Here is a 7,576-nt window from a genome sequence, read left to right as displayed (position 1 = left end):
ACTATGCGACTCTTCAATTCCACCCGGGGGAGTAAATGCGAACATTAATTTTATTTTAATTCTTTTCATTTTTATTACTATTTAATTTATTATTGTTTCTTTGTATCAGTATACTGCTGCTGGATTATGTGAATTTCCCCTTGGGATTAATAAAGTATCTATCTATCTATCTATCTATCTATCTATCTATCTATCTATCTATCTAAAAGGAAGCCCACAACATCTGTCCATTAATTAATTAATTAATGTTGTATTATGGCTGAAGAGAGGAAACTTTAGGAGGTCCACGGTCAATTGTAAGAGAGAAAGTAAAAGACACAGTCATCGTCGTGCAGACCTTGGCCAGCTGGCCGTACACCCCCTTCTGGTTATTCTACAGAACAGTTTGTGCTGGGCCATCTAATCTGATGACAGATGAACTGTAGGCTCCCAGTATGTCAGATGACTTTTCTAAGGACAGAAGGACAGCTTGACAGTAGAGCAGTTGTATCAAGTGCCCCTGAAAGATACAGAGAAGAAAAACAGAATAGAGGAGAGTTAGTAGTGGTTTATAATTTTTTATTACTTATATTTTTGTATAAATCACTAACAAACAGAGCTGCAATATGCACAGCTAATCAGCAGCTCTAGTCAGGGTATGCTAGACTGAAGTTTTGATTCTTCAGCCTAGATTTTGAAAACTGAGACTGAAAGGACATTTCTTATATAAACAGATAGATTGTTCCACAGCTTAGGGGCCTCATAACGTAAAGCTTGAATTCAGAATGTTATTTTATTAATCATTGAAATCAAAAGTAGGTTGGCACCTTGATATCTTAACAGTTAATCTTAAAAATGAGAAGCAAAGATTAAAGGTAATAAATCAATTTTTAAAGATGTGCTTCAGGCCCTTAATGTGCTGTAGTCTAATAAATTGACGCACCTGATGGGACTTCGCCTCAAGAGATGAGAGAATTGAAAGACGTTATTTATAGGCCTTTATTAATTGTATTCCGAAATTCACTTCAGATGGGGGAAGTACCTGATGACTGGAAAGTTGCAAAGTGACTCCAGTCCACATAAACTGAGACAAAATGGATCATTAACAAAAAGAAAATCAGAAATATAGTACTGATTTTTGTTGTTTAATGATCAAATAATCCAACTTTTGATTGCTACAATGGATACTCTGCTTCTGGCAAAAAGGTTGCAATAAATCAGGATCTTAGGTGTAAAAGAGAATGAAATGGTGAAGCAGAATGGTACATTTGCAGTGTCTACTATCTGTGTTTACTAATTTCTTACATTGTGAAAATTAGAAAATACTCAATTAAAAATTGAGAATTAAATGTCCCATATTCAGCCTTGTTGTAGGAAAGAATTAGATTAATTAACCAGGGACACAGAAAAAGTTTGGAAAGGATGTATTTATTTTCTTAACACCACACAGACAAATCACTAAAACACAGAATACCTAAGGAACTGTTCTTGCTGTTTTAGGCCATAATAATGAATCTCCTCAATTTTATAGGCCTCAATGAATGCCACTAAAACAATAAATATACCCCCAAACAAGTTGTGAGCTGCCATGTCTGTTCATACTGTATGTACTGGTGGCAGTCGTGGTTTTCACTCCATCGCCTACATCTAGGTTCTTTAACATATGGCCTACTTAAATGCTCCGGTTCATGCAGTCTCTTTTAACTCTCTCCAGCTTTGCAATATCTCCTCATTCAGTCCACCAGCAATTTGATCCTCCAACTCCTTTCATCCTGAATCTATGGACCGTGTTTTCTAGAAATCTGTGGAACAGGTGCTTCTGGAGATTTTGCTGTCAATAGGTAGCTGGTTTCATTCTGACTGTAAGTACCTTCATCCTTTGCAATAAACAAGGTCACTAGCTGACTTGACATGGTTATTAAATGCTTTTGGCAGATGGAGCTTACTATTCTATATTTATCATCATTGTATAGAACATTGGGCAGGCGTATAAGTGGAAGTGAGCATCATAAGAATACATTGAATTGAATTCAATTTCTTTATATTTAATAAGCAAGGGCAAATGAACTGCTGACAATACTCTCAGATAATAAGTAACGCAATGGTTCCAAGGTCAGCGTATTTGACATTTATTCATACAACATTTTCGACTTACTCAATTAAGAGAAAACAGAATCCTTACATTCTTCTGAGAAATAAAGTTAAATGAAAACAACATATGTCATCATTAAAGATTTTCAAGGATTTCTCTATGTAATACAATCATTATACATTAAAGGTTTCAACAGACACATTCATGTGCTTACACAATTAGTTTTAGTGTTAAGTGAATAATCAGTTAAAAGGAGTTACCATTAGCCATTGTAAAAGTACAAGAGTATGGAAAGCAGCAGGAAGGCACATTGTCTTATGCACAGCCTTCTGCTTCAAGTAATGAGGTGACTGCAAGATTCCCTATCCCTTATACTGGGGTTAAGGTTTAGAACTGCAGGGAAGCTGAAGTCATCTTGAGGATTCACTCATTGATGACCCCAGCAATTTTTTCATAGATCATTTCTAACCCCAAAAACATACCTGAGTTGGGACCTTGAAGAAGTCTCAATAGTAAACTTGAATTCCTATAATGATTTTAACATTTAGTTTGTGGTGCCCATGAGCGCTCGCCATGCTGGGAGGAGAAGAGACAAGAGGTATCCAAGAAGAAGATGAGGGAGGAGAGAAGGACAGTGTCCTTATGCTTGTTTTCTGGTGACAAAGTTAATTTGCCACTCCACAGGTTACCCTAGGACGCTTTATTTGTATTAGTAAGCACAGGTTTTGTTATTTTGCACATGATTGCCTGTTTTGTTACTCCAATTACCATTTGTTGAGTTATTTTACTATAATAAACCACAAGGCCATTTTCTTCTTCTTTTGGCTGCTCCTGTTATGGGTTGCCAAAGTGGATCATCTTCTTCCATATCGTCCGTCCTCTAAATCTTGTTCTGTCACACCCATCACCTGCATGTCCTCTCTCACCACATCCATAAACCTTCTCTTAGGCCTTCCTCTTTTCCTCTTCCCTGGCAGCTTTATCCTTAACATCCTTCTCCCAATATACCCAGCATCTCTCCTCTGCACATGTCCAAACCAACGTAATCTCGCCTGTCTGACTTTGTCTCCCAACCTGAGCTGATCCTCTAATGTACTCATTTCTAATCCTATCCATCCTCGTCACATCCAATGCAAATCTTAGCATATTTAACTCTGCCATCTCCAGCTCTGTCTCCTGCTTTCTGGTCAGTGCCACCGTCTCAATAATGACCATATAAACCCTACAAACCTGATTTTCACAATTCTGGAAGTAGAAGATTGCATAGCAAATATAAACATTGCATTATTTCCATCAGATACTCTCTTTTTTGTAATTTTTCTGCTAATTTTATTAAATAGTAAATAACTGTATTTGGTATGCTATTATTTGTTTGCTCTATTGAATACCACTGTAATGCTCTGGTTTTGGAAAATAAAAGTAAAATAAAAAATAAACAAACAAGTAAATAAATAAAATAGGTTGCCACCAAAAAGTACACTGCACATGTAATTTAAGAAAGATTAGCATTTTATTGTTTAAGGGGCCGCATTATTTTTTAAATTGCTGTGAAAGTGTTGAACCATTGCCTTGGCAAAATAATACAGGCAAATAGAATCAGTGTGCCAATTATTTTTTTTCCTTGATAAATCAGAAAATGTATTGAACTGTGCCACAGATGGCATTAGCTTGGCAAGTGCCAAATTTTCATTTTTACAGTCAGCTTTCACTGGTTGCCAGGGATACAAAACATGCTCTGCGGCATTGCTGGTCTATATTAAATTGGCATCGAAATCCTTTAAGTTTACTACGCTGTGGATCATTTTATGACCTTGTAGTAGAGCTACATGACTGTAGTGAAAAAGAAAATAATATTTTCACCATAACAAAGCATAAAACCTGATTACACATAAAAAAGACAATGCATAAGATTATACATGAAGGTGTGGCTCACTAAATATACCTTCTCATTGTTTATTTATTACACTGATAATCTCCAAATCTGTAATCATTCCAAAAGATGATTCCAACAGATTCTGAATTTTGTTTTAAATACAGAAAACATATTTTTTTTAATGTTTCAGTAACACTTTAAAATAGTGATTTTAAGGGGTTGCTGTAGTTTCATGTATTAGTTACTTATTACTATTAACAAAAGCCAAGCCTTTTTGTTACACGTTACTTACCCCATGTACTTTGTATTGGTGGCTAAGAAAAAAATGTAAATTTGCTGCTTTCATGCCGAATGGAAAGAAAGTCTATGGCATAACAGAAGGCAATGGTTGACCAGTGGAGTTAATGAAGGGCTGTGTCAGTGTGTATCTGCAAAGAAAGAAAAGTTCCAGGGTCATTTCCATGATGAAAAAAAAAGCATGTTAAAGACATAACATTTTGGCTGTGAAGCCTTCATCAGGTGTGTAGCTGAAAAAAAAAGTAGGGAACAGAAGTAGGGAACAAAGCCGTGGCAGATGAAAGGAGAGAAGGTGAGAGTAGGTAAAAAAACCTGCAATTAGGGAAGATGAAGGGAGGGAGATTAAAAAGTTAGTTTTAGCAGAGCTTCCTCCGATTATCTTTAAAAAGTGTCTTTGAAGTTCTGTGAAAGAACACAAACAGAGAGATGAGTGTGGCTAATCAAGGGATATAAAATGTTCTACAATAGACTTTGTATGATCTTTGATCTTAATGGCTTCAATGTGCTCCCTGGAAAGACTTCTTGCTGTCTCACTGCTTCACCACGGTAGATGGCTGGACACTTCCGACAAGAAATGCAGTAAATAAGATTTTTAGACTGGCAAGGGGCCTAGATACAAGGGTATGTTGGTGACATACCGTATTGACAAGTGACACAGCACCTCCTGCTACAGCTCAAATTGTTAGCTGAGGAAGGTGGGTCTCCTTTGTGAAGTGGGCAGCGGATGAGGACTTTGTGTAGGTTTAGGCAGTTAACGTAAGGAGATCAAGGGAGGAGTAGGAGAAAAGGATTCTGTTGAAGGGTCAGTCTCAAATATTGTGAAATTTTGTTTGATGAACTGTGGGGGAAGTTGTGTTAGGCAGAAATAGGAGGTCCAGTGAAATTTGTGTTTCATTATTGGGGTTCCTCTTAGATTGGGTTAGGGTTAGGTCTATCAGTGAAGAAAGTCCTCATTCTGAGTTCTTCATTACATAAGTCACCTTTATCACTGCAGAGGCGGAAGAGTTTAAGGAAACGAAAATTTTTAGTATGTCAGTGATGGACAGACCTGTAGTAAAGATAACCATGTGAGTCAGTTGGCTTTTAATAGACAGAGGCTTTAAGTCCTGAAAAGTTGGTAAAAAGATTAATATCTAAGTGTTTCAGAGACCTGAGAGATGATGGAATCTAGTAAAACCATTACTGAACTCCTGTAGCTGGAACCAAAGGCAATACCAACACAATGTGCTGATATACAGTATCTTTTGTAACGGTCCAATACAAAGCCTAGGTATGAAGAAAAGAAATGCTCCTCCACACAGCCAACTAAGATGTTGGTGTAGCTAGGCCCCTTTCTAGTACCCATTACAACTCCACTGACCTGGTAAAAAAGTTGTTATCAAAAAAGAAAGTATCAATGGTAATGACCAGTTCTGCCAGTCTGATAAGGGTGTTCATGGGAGAATCCTGGACTGGAAATCTGTTGTTTGCCTGTCTGAGAGTGAATAACGGCTGCGTACAAATGATTGTTCACACTTCTGCCTCACAGCTCAGTTTACATTTTTGGCGACAATAACTTGTCCACCATACTGTATGTAGCAATGACACCCTAGGGTGCTGCTGATATATTATAATTACTCAGGTCTTCTTCCGTCTCAGTGGTACACTCCACCAGGTCCCCAGTCCAACACACCAACAGGGAAAGTTTCAACAACAACAATTTTATTCAAAGGAGCCACCCTCAACTGAATGGTGTCCCAAACAAAGAAAATAGAATAAAAGCTTAACAACAGTGCAGTGAAAATTAATAAACAGTAATAAGTATCTTATGCAAATATAATATATACAATCCTATAACCTGTGCCTCTAAGCAAGCAGTATGTAATAAAAGCTCCCTTTATGCTGCCAGTCCCTCAGGAAACGTTCTTCCCCTCCCACCTCACTGGCCAGTGATACCAGGAAAACAAACAAAAAGAAAACAGCGTTGGGGCCCTTTGTTTCTATCGTTGGAGCGCTCTATCTCCAAATGGAGCATTTGTAATCCATCGAAAAGATATCTGTCCTCCAACTGGACTCTCCAAATAGGTGGCCACAATAGAGTAATGTAAAGATAGGGATAATTGTGCGATATACAGCTCACCACTCCTGGGTTTTGGAAGACGCGGGCTGCAGACACTCCTCAGCAATCCGATAATCCCCAACGGCCCCCTCGAAGCTTCGATAAAATCCCTCCTCTCAACGGTTCCTCCAGGTCGATTCTCTCTCTCCTCCGCGCAAAAGTCTATTCCTCTCCGCAAGTCTATCTCCTCCGCGCAAGTCTATTCCTCCGCCAAAGTCTATCTCCTCCGCGCTAAAGTTTATCTCCTCCCCGCACTCTCCAAGTCCGTTTTCCGTCCGTCTCCGCCACCCCAAAAAACAGAGTTCCCCCCCTGTATTCTATTCCTGTCCTGATCAGCCGCTCTGCTGCCATCTAATGTCCAGTTCTTAAAATTGCAGCTCCATGACTCTCTTATTCAGACATACACACACACACAATGTCTGTGTGCCTAGCTACACTCTTCCCCCACTGAGGAACCCTTTGTCCCCAAAGGGAGTAAATCACAATTTAACGACTACAAGGAATAAGAAAATCGTCTCGCAAAGGGACTGCCCACCATGGTGTGTCAGACCAGGAACCAGAAGAGTAGACTTTGTTGTCACTCACAGGCTTCTCCTTAGATTCTGCTTGACGGTGCACAGTGGTGACGACCTCCTCTGTGCTGTTTCCAGAAGAGTCATAGGTCAGTCTTTTAGGAGGCCGAATGGTGCGTTTTTCCCTTGCTTCTGCAGGTTCTGACTGTGGAATCGAGGTGTGTTTAGTAAGTGCTTCTGAGGGCTCTACGGAAGGTCCTGTCACCAGTGAAGAAGGTTCGACCCAGGGTTCTTCAGGTGGCCTGATGAAAGTTTCTAAATCCTCAGATTCAATGACAGCTTGAGGTACAAACTCAGGAGCTTCTGCCCTTAGTGTACCAGAGGGAAATTCGAACTCAGAGGGATGGTCATTCCTGGGCGCCTGAAACCATAACCAGTCAGAAGCGAACTCTTCATCAGAATCATCATCTTCCACTGCGATCTCACTGGACTGATTATTCTGAACACTCGACTGAGATCGGGTGATAGGGCGTCGTCTCTGAGGCTTTGGCTCCTCAGTAGGTGGTACTGACGGCTTCACTTAACGGTAGCAGGTGATTTCGGTGCCAAGTCTTTAGGGGACCAGCCTGTCCCTCAGGACGAATCCGAATACCGGGAGGCCTGGTAGCTGAGAGCAGATAATGTACGGTTGAGAACTCCATCGATCCGCAAGTTTTGGAGACCCG

General features: G+C 39.6%; 1 long non-coding RNA gene across 1 annotated transcript; it reads right to left on the bottom strand.

Annotated features, from left to right (window-relative positions):
* Nucleotides 1-243: 243 nt before the first annotated feature.
* Nucleotides 244-6,554, bottom strand: LOC120529958. Its single transcript, XR_005633829.1, has 3 exons — nucleotides 6,361-6,554; nucleotides 4,237-4,372; nucleotides 244-499 (listed from the first exon to the last, which is right to left on the bottom strand). It is a non-coding gene; the product is annotated as an uncharacterized LOC120529958 (long non-coding RNA).
* Nucleotides 6,555-7,576: the final 1,022 nt, after the last annotated feature.

Source organism: Polypterus senegalus, chromosome 5 (assembly GCF_016835505.1).
Source record: "Polypterus senegalus isolate Bchr_013 chromosome 5, ASM1683550v1, whole genome shotgun sequence".
Taxonomy (NCBI): domain Eukaryota; kingdom Metazoa; phylum Chordata; class Cladistia; order Polypteriformes; family Polypteridae; genus Polypterus; species Polypterus senegalus.
The sequence above is the reverse complement of the archived record's forward strand: the minus strand, read 5'-3'. Positions and strand labels throughout refer to the sequence as shown.